The sequence below is a fragment of the Dromiciops gliroides genome, chromosome 1, assembly GCF_019393635.1.
Source record: "Dromiciops gliroides isolate mDroGli1 chromosome 1, mDroGli1.pri, whole genome shotgun sequence".
Classification (NCBI taxonomy): domain Eukaryota; kingdom Metazoa; phylum Chordata; class Mammalia; order Microbiotheria; family Microbiotheriidae; genus Dromiciops; species Dromiciops gliroides.
The window spans coordinates 307,317,432-307,339,958 of record NC_057861.1 but is presented as its reverse complement, the minus strand read 5'-3'; the positions used below and the strand labels follow the sequence as shown (position 1 = coordinate 307,339,958).

The 22,527-nt window shown below is 38.4% G+C and overlaps 1 long non-coding RNA gene across 1 annotated transcript; it reads right to left on the bottom strand.

Annotated features, from left to right (window-relative positions):
* Positions 1 to 1,072: 1,072 nt before the first annotated feature.
* Positions 1,073 to 20,686, bottom strand: LOC122742021. Its single transcript, XR_006354894.1, has 3 exons — positions 20,550 to 20,686; positions 3,762 to 3,959; positions 1,073 to 1,185 (listed from the first exon to the last, which is right to left on the bottom strand). It is a non-coding gene; the product is annotated as an uncharacterized LOC122742021 (long non-coding RNA).
* Between the last annotated feature and the right edge of the window lie 1,841 nt (positions 20,687 to 22,527).

Here is a 22,527-nt window from a genome sequence, read left to right as displayed (position 1 = left end):
TTATTGTGAATTCTGTTGACAAGACTGATGTCTCAGCCTTTTGGAATCACCTCAAAAAATTAATTATAATTATTGGAACCTAGGCCTAATCCAGGGATTTTCTACCTACATCCCTATCCCTTCTAGCCCATTTATTTTGTTTCTTTTCTTTTGTTACATATTTTTCTTTGTACTTATCTTAATCCCCTGGCTATGGAACCAGAGAGGTCGGATTCCTGACTCCAAGACAAAAAAAGCTTTCAACTGGGATCCCAAATTATTATACAATAGATGGCCTAGCCTGGCACATATCATCCAGTTTTTGGAGATCACTCTAGAATTTCACTCACACCAGCCTAGCTTGGCTCATCCGCCTGAAGAGAATTCTCTTAGCTGGATTTAATTGGGTGGGTCAGTGAAAAAATAGTTAGTGGTTAGTGAAAAAAAATGCCTCTTTTACCTACATGCACTGTGTGGATCTATAGCCCCATGATTAAGTATGTATACACTATATCAACCAAATCTTTTTCAAGTTTCCAAAATGGCTTTTTCTTTACTGTCTCCCATTCTTTCATAACCTGCAGTCCCTAGTGGACTTGATCATACTGGATTCTCCTCTTGCTGATAAATCTGAGTTGACAAGTACACTCTATAGCCAATGGTTAGTAGAAATCCATTCCTGATCTCAGCTATAGGATTCAGCACTTTGCAATCTCAGCATAAATCACGGTCCATGTATGCCCTTCTACAAGGAATCAACTATATATTTTTACCATAATAACAATTTAAAAAATAAACATGTAACAACGTCAACATATTTTTAAGCCTCACTCTCCAAAAATTGTACTAGGGTAAGATTAAGGAAGATTAAAGGGACCAAAGTCAACATGATTTTGAAATTTCTGTTATAGCTATATATAATAGATATTCATGCATACATGTAAATATGTATCTTGCTATTTATGCATATTTAGCACACATTTAGCAACCAGCTGCTGAATATCAAGTACTAGATCCACTGTGTATCCTGTTTCTTATCTCATTATACTTTGAATATTAATATAGAAATAGCAATTAATACAGAATATCAAGGCAGAAATTAAGATGGGAGTGTCCTGCTGTTAAATGCAGAACCCAGGCCTCCTTGACATCACACAAACTGGGACAAAGCTGTCAGGTCAGTGGATCTCATGGCCAAGAAGATACCTAGGAAAAAAAAAATGAAAGGGCTGTAAAGACCAAGAACAAAGCCTTAGGTTGAGAGTCAAACAACCCATCTGTGTGCACCAATTGCAGTGACAGGCATTGTAGCAAGGCCTTGACTGGAAGCAAGCATTATACTGGTGTAGTTAAAATATCTGGGGTTGGTTTGACATAAGTGACTAGAGGAAAAGGAAGAAAGAAAATGGTAATGATGTGGATGGAAAGAGAGGTCTTTTCGTGAGGTGCAAAGTACACTTAAAACCCTAAATATATTAGCTGTTATGACTATCATCTTACTTAAAGATTAACTGGATATTTTATTCCTCTCTTAACTTTACCCTTAGTCAATAAACTTTGTTATATACTACTTGCTGCTACTTGTAAGAAATGATATTCGACACTATGAAGGCTATAAAGATAAAAAAATCAACATCTTTTAAAAAACACCCACTATGGGCCTGGCAGTGTACTAGGTGCTAGGAATAAAATACAATGACAGTCTGGCCCCAAGGAGCTTCTATTCTAAAGGTAGAAGATGACACATATAAGGAGCTAGCAAAAGGAGCTGGCTTATGAAGGCAAAATTTGGAAATGGTTAGGAAATAACATAGGGACCTGATTCCAGAGAAGAGAAGGTTAGGGCTCAAGGGCAACTAAGTGGTGCAGTGGATAGAGTGCCAGGCCTGGAGTCAGGAAGATCCCTTTCCTGAGTTCAAATCTGGCCTGAGATACTTACTAGCTGTTTGACCCTGGGCAAGTCACTTCACTCAGTTTGCTTCAGTTCCTCATCTGTAAAATGAGCGGGAGAAGGGAACCTAAAAGCACTCTAGTCTCTTTGCCAAGAAAACCCCAAGTGGGAATGTGAAGAGTAAGACAAAACTGAAATGATTGAACAACAATCAGAGCTCAGGGTCCCAGGAACAGAGGCCAAGTTCCTGGTGGCAAGGAGGGTGAAGAGTTTGGCCACTGTACAGGCAGCATGGTTTGGAAATAGTGGACAGAAAGAAAGGAAAGGAATAAGCATTTGTTGAATGCCTACTATGTTCCAAGCACTGTGCTAAACACTTTGCAAATATTGCTTCATTTGATCCTCACAACAACCTTGTGAAGTAGATGCTGTTATTGTGCCTATTTTATAGCTGAGGAGACCACAAGACAGAAAGAGGTTATATGATTTGCCTAGGGTCCCATAGCTAGTAAGCTTTGGAGGCCAAATTTGAACTCAGATCTTCCTGACTCTAGGCCGAGAACTCTATTCACTATACCACATGGCTAAAGGCCTATAATATAAAATAAGTCGGGAAGGATGTAGGATTTCATATCATGGAGAACTTAAATGCAAAGGTGAGATTTTGCATTTCATCCTATAGGTCAATTATTCCAACTTTTTAGAGTTTTTTTGATGGTCATGTCATCTATGTTATAACCTCCCCAATTCATCTACAAGGTTGATAAGCATGTCCCCTGTCATTTTATCCAAATCATTAATAAAATTGATATGAATATACAGGGCTAAGGACAGAGCCCTGTAGTACCTAAATAGAGATTTCTTCTAAATTGATACCAACCCATTAACAGAATGGTACTTTTCTCTACAAGAAAAAAAATGGCACTGATTATGTTCAAGTATCTCAAAAATATTTAAACTGCTATGAAGAAATCTTCAACCCCTTTTTGTTATGATTATTCTACCAACCCTAGGAAATATCTTTGAATCCAATCCTGATAATATATAAAGCTGGCTTAACTATAATAATAGCCTGTCCCTATTAAAATTCCATAGGACTTAAAAGGTGGGCTAGCAGAAAACATCAGATGGATAGCTGAATTTCTTGGCTCCTCTCTGGTTAGGCCAATTATCACTAATCATTGCCATATTTGTTTTAAACCTGCCATTTTTCATTTATACGGGTGCACAGCACAAACCCAAATCAGCACGAGCTCAGTTTGTGTGTATGGCTTTTGGTGGTTTCTCTCTCACACACAACCTTGTCTATGTTTCCAAAGGGTCAACTTGATTATTTTAGAAAAAAAAAATGTTTATAGGAACTTCCATGTTGAGAGGCAGTGTGCCAAATCTCACTAGAATGCTAATGCTTTTCGATACCCCTGGAATATTAGAAAGGTTTTTACAATGGGGAGCATCAACCCCCAATACACAGGACCTTCATTCTAATGAACTCTTGAAGATGCTGTCAGGTCCTATGGAAGGAGACCTGCCTTTTCCTCCGAGTACTTCCAGAACCAAATCTCCCTTGGATGTTGTCCAGATCTTCCTCATTTTACATTCTGCTCAATAGCAAAGAATGCCAAATATAGGCATACCTTAGAGATATTGTGGGTTTGGTTCCAGACCACTGCAATAAAGCAAATATCACAATAAAGCAAGTCACATGAATTTTGGATTTACAGTACATATAAAAGTTGTATTGACATTCTACCGTAGTCTATTAAGTGTGCAATAGCATGTCTAAAAAATGTACATACCTTAATTTAAACATACTATCTTGCTAAAAAAATGCTGACTATCATCTGAGCCTTTGGTGAGTAGTAATCTTTCTGCTGGTGAGTGGTCTTACCTCTATGTTTATGTCTGTTGACTTATTAGGGTGGTAGTTGCTGAAGGTTGGGGTGGCTGTGGCAATTTCTTAAAATAAAACAATGAAGAAGTTTGCCACATATGTTGATTCTTTCTTTCATGCGAACACTTAGAGGCCATTGTAGGGTTATTAGTTGGCCTAATTTCAATGTTGTTGAGTCTCAGGGAATAGGTTGGCCTGAGGGGAGAGAGAGATATAGAGAGAGAGACAGAGAGAGAGAGGTGGGAGAACAGTCAGGACACACATGTTTATTAAGTTAATCATCTTATATGACTGTTGTTTTGTGGCTCTCCAGAGCAATTACAATAGTAAACTCAAAGATCACTGTTTTTTTAAAGTTTTACCATTTACCAAGGTCAAAGTGGATACATGACCTAGATATAAAGAAAGAGAGGTTACCAGAAGATTAGGAGAATGTGGAAGATATCACTTATAAGAGTTAGGGATAGGTAAACAATTTATGAATAAACAAGAGATAGAAAGCAAAGTTAGGTGTAAAATGGATAATTTCAATTACATTAAAATAAAAAGGTTATGTACAAATAAAACAAATATTGCAAAGAACAGAAGGAAAACAAAATTGGGGGGAACTTTTTATAGACAATTGCTTAGATAAAGGTCTCATATCTTGAATATATAAAGAACTTTGTAAAATCTATAAGCATACAAATTGTTCCCCGATTGATAAATGGTCAAAGGATATGAACAGGCATTTTTACAATGAAGAAATCAAAACAATTTTTAGTCATATGAAAAAATGCTCTATATCATTATTTGTTAGAGAAATGCAAATTAAAATAAGATATAATGGAAAGATCATTTTATGTCTATCAAAAATGATTGAAGAGAAATGCAACAAATGTTGGAAGGGATGTGGAAAAATTGGGACACTAATTCATTGTTAGTAAAATTGTGAACTGATCCAACATTTTGGAGAGCAATCTGAAGTTATGCCCAAAGAGTTATTAAACTGCTTATACTCTTTGACCTAGCAATACTACTACTAGTTCTATTGATTAGGGAGAAAAGAGACATGAAGTGAGAACATGTTGTTGGAAAAATGGCACCAATAGACTTGCTTGATTAATGGTTGTCACAAACCTTTAATTTGTAAAGACAAACCAAAAAATTCAGCAATGACAAAAATAAATACAATATCTGCAAAACATAATTATGTGAAGCATATTAAAATAAGTTATGCCTATAAATCCATAGAACCATTCTACTTCTCAGTCTATAAACTAAGCAGAAGTAAGAAAGTAAGAAAACAGAAGGGTTTGTTTCATTTGTTTGTTTTTACCAAACATGGTATTAAGAATGTATACAAGAAAGAAAAGACATTCAGTGAGATACACTACCCCTATACACAAGATCATAGACTTTGAGCTATAAGGAAAGGGATTATCAAGCCTAGAAATCTTAAATTTATATCTGAGGGCCAAATCTGGACCATTTACTGACCCCAATCTATTCCAACCACTTCATTTTAGAAAAAGTAGACTGTAGCCCAGAGAACAATAAATAGATTAACAAGCAAATATTAAGCACCTACTATGTACCAGATTTTATACTAGATATAAAATGAAACAGTCCTTTCCCACAAAAAAGCTTACATTTTATGCAGTAGACAATATGTACATATATGTTCTCCACCTTCACTTCAGTTGTCTTCTCATATAGGTAATGGGAAATGCCTCTCTTGAATTTCTATTGATAGAAGCATCCATACTAGCCATGTTCCCTTCAAACCTGAACCAAGGCATGACTCCCCAGACGATTTCATTGTTGCCCTGCATGGATATCCTTCTACTTCAGCTTCCTTTTGTGGAAAGAGATTAATGTCTTTTTGCTTGTATTCATATTCCCAGTATGTAGTATTATACCTGACATATAGTAAATGTTTAATAAATGCTATAGACAGACACACATGGTAATAAGGAATACTAGCAATTGATGGGTGAGAGGGAGAGATAAAAAAAAGAGATATTTCACTCCAAAGGATTAAAAAAGGCAGAGATGAAGAAAGAGCACATTCCAAACATGAAGGAAAAACTGTACAAAGGTTCAGAGATGAAAAACATAGAGTGTTGTGTATGAGGAACAGTAAGAAGGCCAGTTTGCCTGGACTGAAGAGTGTATGAGTGGAAGAAATGATAATGAAATCTAGAAAGGTAGGTTGGAACCAGTTTGTAAAGGACTACAAATTCTAAAAAGAGATTATATTTGACTCAATAATAGGAAGTCACTGGAGTTTATTGAATAGGATGTGACATGGTCAGAGCTGAACTTTAGAAAAATGCCGTTGGCAGTTATGAGGAAGATGGATTGGAAAGGAGAGAAATTTGAGGTAGGGAAAAAATTGTGGAAGCCATTTCAATAGTCTATGTAAAAAGTAATGAGAGACTCAACTAAATCGGTAGTCATGTGTGGAGAAAAAAGATGGAAGTTAGAGATATGATGGAGATAGAATTGACAAGACTTGCTAGCTTGCTAAATTTGTAGGGTGAGAGAGAATAAATAAATAATAATGACTGATGTCAGGGGCAGATAGTTGGTGCAGTAGATAAAGTACGGGCCCTGGATTCAGGAGGACCCAAGTTCAAATCTGGCCTCAGACACTTGACACTTACTAGCTGTGTGACCCTAGGCAAATCACTTAACTCTCATTGCCCTGCCCTCCCCCCCAAAAAAAGAATGACTGATGTCAATCTGGGTGACTGGAAAGATGGTTCTGCTCTCAACAACAATAGCAGAGATTGGAAGAGAGGGGTAAAGATATCTGATGTGAACTGACTTGCCCAAATGCATTGAAGGTATTCTCATCAAAATCAAGACTGGGTCCTGAGTTTTCTGGCTCCAAAACCAGTGCTAAAATAAATAAGTTAAAACCTACAGGGATAAATGTAAAGCTCAGTACTTGGGCTTTTAAAAGTCAACCTCACCAAAAAAGTAAAAGAAGCATGTCTAGAGAATATTCTGTAAAACAAAGATGTGAGATTGTTAGTGGATTGTACGCTCAATGGAAGTCAATAATGTGACATGAAAACCCCCAAAATAAATCTAATATTTATTTTCCTCTATTCTGAATTGTTTATAATGATAAATTAACATGCTTATGACATACTTCTCTGGGCAATGAACATTAGAGGTGCTGTGTCCAGTTCTGGTCACCACATTTTATAAGAGACATAGACATTGACCTGGACATAGAAATAGATCAGCTAGACATAGATCACAATAATATGGCAACTACAAGAGGCCAGATAGAAATCTTATATGTCAGTCAAGTAGTATTTATAAAGTGCTTACTATGTGCCAAGTAGTGTGCTAAACACTGAGGGTATAAAGAAACAAAAAAGCAACAGTCCCTATTCTCAGGCAGCTTACATTCCAGTGAGGGAGAGAAGAAGCAAAAAAAAACTATGTACAAAGAAGATATATATGAGATATATTGAAGGTAATCTCAGAGGGAAGTCACCAAGATTAAGAAGGATTGGGAAGGCTTCTTAAAGAAGATGAGGCTTTGGTTGAGACCTGAAGGAAGCCAGGGAAAGTAGGAGGTGTAGATGAGGAGGGAGAATGTTGCAGGCATCAAAGACAGCCAATAAAAACATTCGGAATTGGTCAATGGAGTAGGATGCATCATGAATAGTAAGGTGGCCAGTGCCATTGGATCACAAAGTATGTAGAAATGAGTAGCATATAAGAAAACTGGAAAGATATAAAGTGGCTAGGTCATGAAGGATTTTAAGAGCCAAACAGTAGATTTTATATTTGATTTTGGAAGTAATAGAGAGTCACTAGAGTTGATTGAATATGAGAAGTGATATGGTTAAACCTGCATATGAAGAAGATGAGTTTGGTAGCTGAGTAGTAGATGGATTGGACTGAGGGAGAAAAATGATCCAGATGTTGCAATAGTACAGGTGTGAGATGACAAGGACCTGTACTAGGGTATTTGTAGTCATAGGAATAAAGAAGGGGGCATAATGAGAAGGGGAGAAGAGGGGTTGGGGGTTGGGCAAATAGATTTGAGAATTATCCTCATAGAGATTATAAATGAAATGTTGAAATTAACAAGTGAATTAGTATAGACGAAGAGGAGGGTGGAGCACAGAATCTTGCAGGACCAACACACTTAGAAGTTATGGTATAGATGAATAGCCAACGAAGAAGACTGAAAATGAGCAGAATGATAAAAGGAGAAGCAGAATAGAGAATTGTCGTGGTAAAAGAAAAGAGAAATGTCAAGGAGAAGAGAAAATACCAAGGAGAAGAGGGTTATCAGTAATGTCAAAGGCTGCAGAGAGGTCAATAAGGATGAGGAGTAAGAAAAGGCCATTAGATTTGGCAACTAAGAGATCATTAGTAATTATGGAAAGATCAGTTTTGGTTGAATAAAGAAGTAGAAGCCAGACTTCAAAGAGATAAGAAGAGGATGAGAGGAAAGGAAATAGAGCCATCAATTCTAGACAGCCATCTTAAGGTGTTCAGTCACAAAAGGGATAGGCCATATAGGATGAAAGGTATCAAGGATGAACAGATCAAGAGGAGGGTTTTCGAGTATGGGGGCAACACAAGCATATTTACTGGCAATACAAAAGCAACCAGTAGACAAGACCAAAGCAAGGAATAGTGAAACAGTATGGATAATAAATGGAAAAATCTGTTGAATAAGATTAGATAGAATGGTATCACTTGGGCATAGGGATTTGCTTTGGCAAGGAGAAGAGCTTCCTCTTCATGTGAAACACAGGTGAAAGAGATAGTGGCAGAAGGCATCTGAGTGATATGAAATAAGAAACAGGGAAAAAGAAGGATTTTTCGGTGAAATATGAGGCAAGACTTTCAGCTCAAAGCATAGAGGGAAGGGAGCCATGAGAGGTTTGAAGATGGGTGAAGTTTGAAATTTCTACAATAGTGATTGGGATAGTGAACTAATTAGGGAGGTATAAAGTATTGCCTTGCTTCTGTGAGGACCCAATTGAGATTATGTAGCATTAACGTCTAATGGACCCAGTCAGGATGGTTTTGTGATTTTCTCCAACTTCATTAAGCAGTATATGAGAAAGAACCAGGAAAAAAGATGGCAGGGGTATAGCAGGGCAAAATCTTCAATAGGAAAATTGGGCAAGGAACTCAAGAGGACAGTATAGGAACACAAGAATCAGTTGAAGCAACCAGGCATGTTCAGGCTATAGAAGAGAAGATTTAAGGGTGACATGATAACCATATTAAAGTATTTTATGGGTTATCATATGGAAAAAGGAATTTGACTTGACCTGGTTGGCCTTAGAGGACAGATGATGAACGAGACACACAGTTTTATAGATATCTAGAAGCATTTGGGCTTGAGAGACCTTTAAATGTCTAATTCTTTAAGGGATACTAATTGCACAGATATAAAAGTACTATCCCCTAAAAAAGACAGACAGATATATAAATATATATATATATATATATATGTATATATATGTGTGTGTGTGTATATATATTGCAGAGATGTTCCAGATAGGTGACACAAAGGATAGAGAAGCAGTCTTCAAGTCAGGAAGACTCATCTTCCTGAGTTCAAATCTAACCTCATATACTTACTAGCTATGTGATCCTGGGCAAGTCATCTAACCCTGTTTACCTCAGTTTCCTTATCTGTAAAATGATCTGGAGAATAAAAAGGCAAACTACTCCAGTATCTTTGCCAAGAAAAGCCAGAGTGGGGTCACAAAAAGTTGGACACAAGTGAAATGACTGAACAAATTGCAGAGATGTAGGTTTAGGCTTGATATAGTAAATATCTAGGCAGAAGTAGAATGGTTAACCTAGGAAGGTATTGAATTCTACCCTCACTAGAGGTCTTCAAGCAGAAGCTGCCTGGACATTTGTCATAGCTGTTTAGAAGAGATTCTTGCTTACACATGGTTTGGATTATATGACTTTTTTGTAGGGCAGTTGGGGTTAAGTGACTTGCGCAGGGTCACACAGCTAGTAAGTGTCAAGTGTCTGAGGTCAGATTTGAACTCAGGACCTCCTGAATCCAGGGCCGGTGCTTTATCCACTGTACCACCTAGCTGCCCCTGGATTATATGACTTTTAAGAGCCTTTCCAGTTGTCAGATTCTGATTCTCTTCTCTCTCTGAACCCTTATAATAAATCCTGCACTCAATCAAATACTGCCTTGTATTTTTATTTAATTTTCTGTGTGTGTGTGTGTGTGTGTGTGTGTGTGCCATAATTCTATATTATAGGTCTCTACAAGGTGAGGACTGTGTCTTGTATCTATTTTATATAATCTAGAACACATGGCACACACAGTAAGTGCTCCATAAATACTTATAGAAGGATTATAAACACTCCCCCTACCTGCCCTGCATTTTAAGATAAATCTGAGCAAATAAAGACAGATGAAAAGCTTCATTTTAATGGTGAATTCACCGTGGTCATCCAGATGTTGCTTCTCAAACTTTTTCCAAATACTATTGGAGGGGATCAAAGAATCTACAGACAACCAATTTCATACACTGCTACTAACTATGTTCCCTCCACCTCTTAGAATGCTCTTTCCAGAATTCCTAAGAATAGAATTATTTGCATTTGATTAGATGAAGACAACTTATTGGTTCTACATTAAACCCTAAGGCATATTATTAAGTCACAGAAGGGAAAAAAAAGAAAGCTAGGGCCCCAGTTCAGTCTTTTCCAATGCTGGTTCTGACCAATCAGTGCTAATTTCTCATTTCACATATACCTAGTTTGTATGTGTATGTCTTGCCTGCAGTTATAGAAAAATACACTCCATTATCTTCAACTGCACTTGGTTTTGTTGCAGATCAGGCAATCTGTTTGGCTTCTGTTCCCCAAGACTTGTTGCCCTTCCAGGAAGAATGACTCTTACTTGATTGACCTGAGTTAGACTCTCTTTTGTTCTCTGTAGCTCAAACATGAGATATCTTGGAACCAGAGAGTCTAACTATAGTCAGATCTACCATCAATCCTCATTGTCTCTATAAACCTGACCAATTATATCAACTCCTCATAACAAAAGGATTATTCTTGGTGCTCACACTTTGTTCATTAGAGCCATGCAATTCTGTCCTTTACAGATATTCTAGTCACTTGAAGCAGCCATGTTTGATCCTTGAACTCCCTGGGCACTGTTTTTTGAGTACTACTCTCCACAGCTGACTGTCCTCTAATCTTTACTCAAAGTCAGAGGCCTTTTTCATTTCCTGTTAGAAAGTATCATGGCAATGTGTCTGGTAGAAAGAGTATAATACTTTCAGTAAGGCAGGACCTGGATTCAAATCTTCTCTCTGCTCTTTAATAGTTTTAAGACCATGGAACAATCACTTTACCTTTCGGAGTTGCAGTTTCTTCATATGGAAATGTAAATAATACTATCTATAGTGATTGTCTCAAAGGATTGTTGTGAATATTAAATGAAATAATATAAGGAAAGAGTTTTGCAAACTCTAAAGAGCTATATATACATTTATTGTTTGTCAGCCATGGGGTGATGTCTTGACTTGTTTGTGAATTGGATTTAAGTGAGACAGAATTGTATAAAGTTGCATAAAATTATCAGTTTCATGTTCTCTTCCAGAGTCATTGAAGTTCAGTGACAAGGCAAAAGTCAGGATGACTAGTGACGGCCTAGGATTCGGTGTCCTTGGTGTCTTCCATGTCTGACCAAGCTTCAGCTGTCTTCATGGCCATTGAAATAACTTATTCTCATCCACTCATTCCCTGGAGGAAGTCTTTGCAGGATTCAGGGAGACAACTCTCTAACACAATGATGGGTTTGAGGCCTGTTGGTTAGTCTTTCTCTGTCTGTCTGTCTGTCTCTCTTTTGGTGGAGCAATGGGGGTTAAGTGACTTGCCTAGGGTCACACAGCTAGTAAGTGTCAAGTGTCTGAGGCTGAATTTGAACTCAGGTCCTCCTGAATCCAGGGCCAGTGCCCTATACACTGTGACACCTATCTGCCCATCTGTTGGTTGGTCTCAACCTGGTTTAGCCCATCTATCGGAGTATGGCCACTGCTAATGCTACATCTTCTTGGAGCTATAGGTGAGAGTTGAGTGACAGGTGGTCACCAAAGCTGGATGAGCAGCCCTGAAAAGGGCTCAGCAATCCCTCACACCAGGGGTGTTATTGTTGTTAGCAGGCTCATAAACATTCAGGCATTCTAACATGAGCATTGAACCTTTAAGGAAAAAGAATGTTTAAATCTAGGTCATCTGAAACTAACTTGCCACTAATTTCCTACATTTTCTGCATCAGTTTCCTGATACTACTACATCATTTCTACAATTTGTCCTAGGTAGGACTTAAAGGGTCTCGTGCCTTTGCTGTTTGGTTGGTTGGTTGGTTGTTGTTCTTAAAGAGCTTGGTTCTTTTTTCTTGAAGAGGACCAAAATGACATCACTATGTTGGAGACAAAGTATAGTGCATCAGACTGTGGCTGATCAGACCAATATGAACTTGGAATGCTCTCCCACAGGTTGGGCACAAATAGTCCATATGGATATTTGAAGTGTATATATCTCTAAATTTGTTTATCTCACATTTATTTTGAACTACTGCCATTGTACTTTGCTCATAGAGTACAGTGCCTTCTTTGATGCAGGCACACCATACTAGATGGCTCTGTGCCAATATCTCCCATGTCTCACAATCAATTCCAAAGTTCTTCAGAGAGACTTTGACAGTGTGCTTGCATTGCTTTTTCTGACCCACCATGTGAGTGCTTGCTTTGTTGTGAGTTCTCCATAAAATAGTCTTTTAGGCAAATGTATTTTTATCATTCAAACATGGCCAGCCCATTGGAGTTGTACTCTGCTGTAGAGTTTGAATGCTTAACAGTTCAGTTTGAGAAAGGACCTCAGTGTCAGGTACCTTATCCTGCTATGTGATCTTCAGAAAATACCTAAGACAAATCAAATGGAAGTGATGCAGTTTCTTGGCATGGTGCTGGTAGACTATCCAGGTTTTATGGGCATAAAATAATGAAGTTAGCACAATGGCTCTGTAGACTTTCCATATAGTACGCAGTCTAATAACTCTTCTGTTCCATACTTTCCTTTAGAGCCTCCCAAACACTGAGCTAGCTTTGGCAATGTGTATATCAACCTCATCATCTGTGTATATCCCTGGAGAGTATATTGTCAAGTTAATTGGACTTATCCACCACATTCAAAATTTCTCCATTATCTGTAACCAATGGTTCCATGTGTGGATGGTGTGCTGCTGACTGGTGGAGAACCTGTTTTCTTGGTGTTAATTGTCAGATCAAAATTAGCACAAGCCGCAAAGAATCAATCTATACTTTTTGCATGTCAGCCTCAGAGGCTGCATTGAGAACACAATCATCTGTGAACAAAAAAGGCATGCACCAATTCTCCCTCCACTTTAGTTTTTGCTTGTAGCCTTTTAAAGTTAAAAAATTTATCCTCAGTGAATTAGCTCACCCTGATGCTGTTTTTGTCCTCATTGAAGGTGCCCAACAGCATTGCAAAAAACATCATGCTAAAAAACATGGAAGTGAGCAAACAGCCCTGGCTTCACTCCATTGGTGACTTGAAAAGTGTGAGAGCATTGTCCATTATGCAAAACCGAGGCAAGCATGTCATCATGAAAGTGCTCTAAAATACTTCTTTAGACAACCAAATCTTGCCATAATTTTCCACAAGCCCTTATGACTGACAGTATCAAAGGCCTTCAGTAGGTCAAGAAATGTTGTGTAACAGACAGCTCTGTTTTAATGCACTTGGTGGGTATGTTCCATTGAAAAAAATAATTTATTTATTGCTTTAAGGTTTGCAAAACCCTTAAAACATATTAGTCCTTTTGATTTTCTCAAAAACCCTATGTGGTATGTACAATTATTATTCTTATTTTGGAAATAAAGAAACTTATGATGAGACAGCTTAAGTGATTTGCCCAAGGTTATACAGAGAGTTAACATCTAAGACCAGATTTTCCTCTTTCTCTAAATTATATGTTCCACCCAAGAAAAGCTAGGTGGTTCAGTGGATAGAGCACTGGCCCTGAAGTTGGGAGGACCTGAGTTCAAATCTCATTTTAGACTCTTAATGGTTGTGTGACCCTGGGCAAGTCACTTTACTCTAATTGCCTTATACATCCAGGGTTATCTCTAGTCCTCCTGATCTATATCTTGCCACTGGACCCAAATGGCTCCGGAAGAGTGAGTGAAACTGGTAACTTTGCACAACCTTGCCTCACTTAAATCCAATTCACTGCAAGTCATGACATTACCTGATATCATAGGTGAAGGACAAACAACAAATTAGCTGACCTTACTGACCTCTCAGTGCCTTGGGCAACTCTTTAAGACTGTATTATAGAATGAAGGACAAACACACAAACAGTGTTCCAACCAACACACCACCCACAACAATATGGATCTCCATATTGAGTGCCCCAAGCTAGGCTAATACTCTATCCCTTATGACTAGCTATTGCCACTGGCTGGTAAAGAATGTGGGAACTTGGGCCACTGGTTTTTGAGGATAGTGTAACCTCCTTGTTGCATCCCATCTAGCTTATTATAATAGTCTGATGGTGCATTTGCCTGCCTTAAGTCTCTCTCCACTCCAATCCATCCTCCATTCAATCATTAACGTGATTTTCCTTGGCTAGATCATGTCACTACCTCCCCCATTCTATAAACTCCTTCTATCTTTCCAGTCTTTTTATTCCTAGCCATACACTTTTTGATCCAATGACAATGGCTTCCTGGCTGTTCCATGAACAAGACACTCCACCTCTATTTTCCAGGCATTTTTCTTTGGCTGTTTCCAAAAATGCTCTCCCTCTTCAACTCCATCTATTGACGCCTCTGGCTTCTTTTAAGTCCCAACTGAAACTCCCTACTCCTCTTAATTCTAGCGTTTCCTATTCATCTTGTATGTAGCTTGCTTTTTATATATTTGTTTGTTTGCTGTCTCCCCTGTTAGATTATAAGCTCTTTGAGGACAAAGAATGTCTTTTGCATTTTTATTTTTGTATCTACAATTCTTGGAACAGTGTCTAAAAATAGTATGTGCTTAATAAGTATTAAGTGATTGATTACAGGCCTCTTATGTTGTCATCCTTTTGTTACCAAATATAGATTTTAAACTTGTTTCCCACATCCTGGTCAAGAACAAGGGGTGTACTAACTAGTTTCTAAATGACCCTGTTGATAGCTCTCTCAGGGTACTTTGGAATGCTCCACAGTTTCAGGCAGCTCACATGATACAGCTATCATTTCATCCTTTGTCTTGCATTTTTGTGGTAATCAGTACCTGATATCCTCCATGGAGTGTGCAGAGAATAAAGTCTTTTCAAAGCCATCCTTGTGACAGTCAGTAAATACCCCTCCCCACCTCAAAAGAAAGTAACATTAATAGTCCTTGAAGGAGGTCAGATTTTGTTCCCTGGTCCCAGTTCTCTAATAACTGTTACCCTGATACAACCATACATAAGTGTTTTAAAATGTGGAACTGCCAATGTACATACATAGCTGACATATGACTGTTCAACTGTGTAATTTTCAATAAACATGAATAGAAGTACATTTCATCCCTATTGTACCAAATATCACCAAAGTCACTTTAGTACCATGTACAATGTCTCTTCAACAACATATAGAATGTAACTTTCACTAAAAATGTGTGATAATGACATTTTCTCATACAGTCTTACAATGGTTACTTGAATCAATTTGTCTGTTCTGTAATATTGTATGTTAGAAGACTAAACCTTGGGAAAAGAAAAGAAATAAAATATGTTCAGTGTAGCTCTCTGACATAGATTTGGGGGAGGGGCTACTAATATAAAAAATTTTCAATTTTACCTTGAAATGCCAATGAAACCTAAACTTGTCATATTAGGCAGCACACACACATATGCATACACACATATTTTCAATGGATCCTTTCAAGGCTATTATAAATAGGTATTGCTTAGCCCAAAATTCACAAAAAATATTCTTTACTAATCTCAATAAAATTTCCACAAAAATAGTAAGTATCATCCTGAGTTCTACAACCTCTTGCTCCCTTTCCCTATTGTCATGTTCAAAGATGTAGTAATTATAATCATATACATCACAAATCAAGTCTGAACTAGTACCATCTTGATGCACAGACTGTAATAAAACATAAATTGAATAGCAAAGTATTTACTGAAAATAGCAAGGTAACACACACCCAAGGAAACAACTGGACAAGAGTAACTATCTCCCTGCAACAAGTCATGCCCACCTGGGCATTTGGTATCTGCACAGAGATTTCTACAATTTGTTGGTGATTGCTTAGGCTTTGGTTACCCTTCTAGGTTGTTGATGATTCTTCTTGGAGCTGCTTTCTTGGATTCCCATTTCCCTAATCTGTAGAACTTGAATGCCACAAGCACATAGTCACCCTGGAATTCCCAAATCTGTTAACCTTCTCCCTCTCGAGCTCAGGTGTTCCTGAAGTCAAGTCCAGCACTCTAGCCACTATGCCATCTAGTTGCCTCAATTAGAAGACATGAGCTCTGTAAAACCAGTGCAGTTGTACAAAAGTAATAAAATCACAGAGCCAGAGGAAGAAGAGTCCTCAGAGGCCATTGATACCAATGTACTAATTTCTGTTATGGTTAGGGAAGTTGAGGGAGGCTGAATGACTTGGTCAAATTTGATAGCTGGTAAACATTAGACATAGGATCTGAACCCATATCCTCTGACGTCAGAGTCAGTGCTCTTTTCAAAAAGCAGTTACTATAAAGAGGAAGCCTTGAATTTGAATTGTACGGAGGCAACTTCTATTTTTAAAATATTTATATTTCAAAATTAACCAACTGCAAAATTAAGAACTAAAGACAATTTTCCCCATAGCAGTATTTTTGTAACATGGATAACAGATACTAGACAATAAAATTTGACAATTTATGCATTATTGGGAAGCAATTGACCACATCAAAAAATTCGTTATTTTGGAATTAAGAAAATGGTGGTTGGACTTCCCTGTGGGGTAGCTTTTGCATATTAGCAACACATTTTATGGAGTAGTTCTGTTCATACCACAATTTCTATTAAGAAATCATCATGAGGAATTGTTTGGTTTTTCCTCAATTTTTGTCACTTTTTGTTTCACTTTTCTGCTTTATGATGTATTCTTTAAAAAAAAAAAAGTAAAATTCAAGCAAATCTTTAACATTTCACCAGATTGCAAAGGCTGAAAAGCCAGTTTGCAAGAGCTCAATTCAAAACACACTGCTTAAGCACTTTCTTTGTGCAAGGCTACATTGTGATAAGTTGAATATACAAAGATAAATAGGACAGAGACCCCACTCTCAAGGAGTTAATAGAATATATCTAACTAGGCTAACACAAATCCAGACTTTAGTATCATAAGGGCTGTGCTTTGCCTGCTACAATCTCCCATGTGAATAGAGGTGAACCTATGTCCAGGAGCAAATTTGCCACCTTGGAACATGCCCAATATTCCATGAAAATTTCCTGTTTGCCTAATGTGTCAGAGAGGGCCTTTTTATTGACTCCTAACCTGGAACTGAATATGCATTCAGAAGGCACTAACTAGAAAGATTAACCCAGTGTCCCCTTGACTGTGTTCATGTGAGGAAGATGAAATCTGTAAGTCCCCAAGAAGAGAGATCTAATAGCTTTATCTACACACACCTTACCTGCCAGGGATATTGCATAAACCCTGCTGCCATTGTTTCTGTCCCTGTCTTTTCCCCATTTTTATATGGAGTATTAAACAGACTAGGCTATGACCTTCTGAGATTTGAGAGATAGGAGGAGATGAGAATATCTATCCAAGCCTGGTATACAAGCACAGCCCTGAGGAGTGACATGTAAGTCCTAGTTCAGGAATAAATCAGCCCAGAAACCAAGACACTGCTCATTGCCAGCAATAAAGTCAATATAGTCATTGGCTATGGCACCTTCAGAGGTGAATTTGGTTGACCAAATACTTTGTAGTAGCTGCTTCATATCTACATTCACTTTCTCCAGGGATGAGGTAGTAGAGAAAAACATTCATTTAAGGAGATGTTTTGGTGCTTCTCTTCTTGCTATATCTTAGCAAATATCCCTTTGTAATAACTAGTTGATGGCAATTGGTTAAGTGATATTGGAGCAAATATCCCTTGTGGATCAATGATTTAAGGGTAGTTTTAACTGGTGATCGATACTGGGAGGGACACACAGAAACAGAATCCTGAGGAGGAGGAGTAAATTTTCTCTGGGGACCTTGTGTGTGTGTGTGTGTGTGTGTGTGTGTGGCAGAGAAAGACACAGAGACAGAGACAGAGACAGAGAGAATTCGAAGAAAAAATCCAGAGCCATTCACTACATAAAATAGAAAAGTTGCAAGAAATATTGACTTACAGATTGTCAGAAGGTATGGAAGACTCACTAAAAACTTTTTGTGGGGTGGGTAGGTCTAGACTCTCAGAGATTAAAGATTCTCTAGCAAGTAAACAAATACAAACATTCTAAAACCATCCTTGGCATCCTAGGAAGGGGAAAGGGGGAACCCAGTTCTAAATCTTATTTCAAGAATTAACAAAATTGGAGGCTTTCCCTGAACAGAAAGTAAAATTCACAAAATATCTTATTCCACTGACTCACAATCAAAATGCCTATGTTTAAACCCTTCACAGTCTCCCTTTCCAGGCTTATTTCATATTCTTCTCCTTTACCTAGCCTATATTGCAACCAGAATTATGGTTCCTGGTAAATGTCATTCTGTATCTCGTTTCCATGATTTTTCACATGCTTCTCCTCATTTCTGGAATGCATCCTCTTCTCACCTCTACCTTCTAGAAGTCCTAGCTTCTTCAAAAGCTCCCCTTAAGAACCAAATCATAAAAGATGTCTATCCTGACTCCTCTGGTTCATGTTTTTTTCCTGTCCTAGAAATTACTTTGTGTCTATCTTGTATATATTTTATATTTATTTTTCCTTGTACATGTTCTTTTCCCTCAGTAAAGCACATGTTTCTTAAGGGCAGGGACTATTTCCTTTAGGTTTTATATCTCTAGAGCCTTGCCCACTGCCTGGCTTATAGTAGTCATTTAATAAATGAATGAAAATGAAAATCACCTGTAAAGGGAAACCTTTCAAAATGATCATCTCCTCTTACCCTCTTTTATGAACCCTTAAATTAAGTACTTATGTAGTGTTAACTTAGAATAGTTTTATTAATCCACTGGCCTAAATACAATTGGGTCCTAATTTATGTACTTCAGGCATACTATAAAGGAAAGCATCCCTCCAGTTCATCTGAGGACTTTATCCTATCCTGTATGGCTTTATTGTTTTTGTTTTTGTTTGCTTGTTTTGTTTCTTCAATATCTTTAAAGGATATGTAAGAAAAACATAAGAACTAAATAACATGGGCACTGGTGGGGTCTATTCGACCGTGAGCTTTGTTTTCTCTGTAGGTCTTTCAATAACCTTCTCCAATAAACAACTCTCTTACTCAGGCCCTGACCTGACTTTAGTATTAACCATTAGGTGCCTTCAATGCATGATCAGCCCAAATGGGCCAAGGATGAAAGACTGACAAAACTCATCTGGTTTGTGACCAAATCACACATCATCTGATGGCAAGAGACTGCTAGTATTGCCAGTGGTCTATCTACCTACTGCCTCCCTGCTCCCCCCCCACAACCCCCCCCCCCCACACACACACACTCTCTTACCTCATACTCAAGCTTTACTCCCTCCACTCTTCCCTCTTACCTTTCACATCAAGAATGTTTGGCTAAGAGATTTATTTATTTTTAGAAAATGAGGGTGTACCACCACATTTCCTGTGCTCAGAACCCCTCCTGATTTTCTGTCAAGTTCTCCCAATGGTTTTTAATAAGGATGTGAACTTTCAGAGGCAGGCTTTTAAAAATGCAATTTCATACCTGCACACAAGGAAAAAGAAAGCTGACAGAATTTCTGCTTATCTTTACGCTGACAAATTTTTAAAGTACCACCCTGCTGGAGGGTGGTGTGACTCTCAGGTGAAGGGAAAAAAATTCCCTGGTAATTTTTATTCTTGGGGTAGAGAAAGAAGTGATACTTGAAGAGGATGGGAGCATTAGCAACCAAATGTTTGTGGACCCCTGGAAAAGAGAAGCAGGAAGAGCCCCGTTTGCCGTTCGGCGGCTTAAATGTTCAAAGAAAAAATGTAAAGTGAGCTGCAAGGGTCAGATCTGGATTGGAGCCCACATTCTGTGTCTCTGCATCCGTTCGGGGATAAACTTGGCTCTTAATCAGGGCTGACAATTAGGCCGTACAGTTAATATTTTTACAGCTGTTTTATTAATAACACATACAGTGCATCCAGCCAGGATTTGTTGGAGACACCTCAGGAAAACGAATGATGTAAATAACAGATGGATGTCGAATATTCTTACAAACAGGCATAAAGATATTCCCTTCTTGTTTAAAAGGAATTTAAATAGACAGATTGTAGATAAACAGGCAGACAGAAAGGGGGAGAGAGGATTTATGATATTTGGGGTAGTGATCACATGCATTCACATAGCCCAGAACACGAAGGTACACACAGGATATGGAGACATATACTTGGAGGATCAACTTCCAGGGAAAAATTGTGGCATGAAGGGCGGTAGGACCACATTTGGGGGGGGGGGGCGGTTAGTACAGGGGGTGGAGTGAACGTTTTTAAGCAGATGCAGTGACTATGAATAATCCAGTGCCTCCTTTAATATATGTTCAGCTTCCAAGGTTTACTCACACAATAAGCACAGGCATGCCTGAGACCACCTTAACCCAGAGGGCAGCGAAAGGAACATCCTCTTCACATTTGTGTCAGCCAGCCTCCTTTACCTGAGACTCGGCATGCCCTTTAAAATCCGGCAGCAGATCTAGGAGCAGCAATATTTCAATCCGAAAGGGGAAATGAAAAAATTCAGGATTTTAATGTCTTTTGTTTCCACTCCTACTAATTTTTTTTTTTTTTGTACTGCCTTTTCATCTGCACGGTGCACTGTGCATGGTACCATACTTTGCAACCAGATGGCTCAGGAATGAAGAACAAAGGCCACTAAAATTGGGAGGAGAGAGAGGAGAAAAAACCAGAGAATTGGAAATCAAGGGGTTCCGGGAGACAGAAGCAAAGCTCAATGGGTTTAATCACTGATACCTTTATTCCAAGTGTGAGACTATGATTCATAGTTTCCTACGGTTTTGTGTGTATGTGTGTGTGTTTATGTGATTTCAAACCTGGAGATCAGAGGCCAAGACCCTAGCTTCTATTGTTTCTTCTTCCCCCTAAGGGTACCCTCATTTGTCTTTATGTGGGAACACAATCAGTCTGACCCCTGAAGCACAGATGTGGGACCATTTTGGAGCAATGCTCCTTCTATGAATGGCTCTGAGTGATATGACTACAGTGGAGCAAGCGAGGGTTTTAGAAGGTGCTGACAGCACCTGTGATTGTGAGAAGCTTAGCACCTAATTAGCATAAATCAATAGTAAATTTAGGAGGCTACTAGATAGCTTGCTTCTTTCCCCATGGTAGCCCTAACCCAGGTGACCTTTCATAGCACCTGCCCTGATCACATTTCTCCCAATCCCTAAATTTCCACATCACTACAAAGTGGTCAGTGCCCCAGGGGTTCTGACTTTCATAGGGTGATGTCCTAAGGTCTCTCCCCACATGAGATCTTATGTCCTAAGGTTTAAGGTTCTCCCCCCCCCCCATTTTTTCAAATGACTTGGCTTAAAAAATTTAATTGAAATTGCCGTTCAAATTGCTTTCCCTGGGAGGCCTCTCAGACAGCATGGTTCATGATGCTGCCCCAGACACCTCATGTACTAATTATGGTTCTGATAGCCAGGTGGCCACAAAACTATAGAGAGTATAAGGCAGTATGGTATAATAGAGAGTGATGGAACTGGAATCAGGTAGGTGTGGCCACAAATCCCAATTTGTATACTTATGACCTATGTGACCCTGGGCAAGCCACTTCTCTGTTTTCTCATATGTAAAATGGAAGATTTGGACTCCTCTGAGGTCCTTTCAATCTCTAAATAGATTATCTCATAGTACTTACCACTTTTTCCTTTGATGTCCTATCTTCCATTCCCAGGGTCTAATACCTCATGCTTCCAGGGCTGACTATGGAGTCCAACTTTGACCTGCTTGACTTGGTACAATGACTAATTTGGTGAGTAGTTTCACTTGTGTCTGACTCTTCATGACCCCATTTGGGGTTTTCTGGGCAAAGATACTAGAGTGGTTTACCATTTCCTTCTCCTGCCCATTTTACAGATGAGGAAACTGAAGGAAACAGGGTTAATGGATTGTCCAGGGTCACAGACTAAGGAGTGTCTATGGGCTGATCAATTGAACTCAGGAAGATCAGTTTTCCTCACTCTGGACCCATCACACTATCCACTGTGTCACATACCTGCCCACAATGACTAATGTTCTGGATAAATTTCTCCACTGTTTTCTCTATAAACACTTATCTTTCTGTCACAAAGACAGATTATTTCATATAATCAAATGGACTAATTCAGAGAGGTAATAAGGACTTGTTTTCACTCTCTCCTGGCATTGGCTTTTTAACTAAGGACTCATAACATCATAGATTTAGAACAGAATAGATTTTGGGGGCTATTTAACCAACTCTTTATTTTATCTATAAGCAAGTGAAGCCAGAGATTTTAGGAAACTTGCCCAAGGTCATAAATTTGGTAAGCGATAT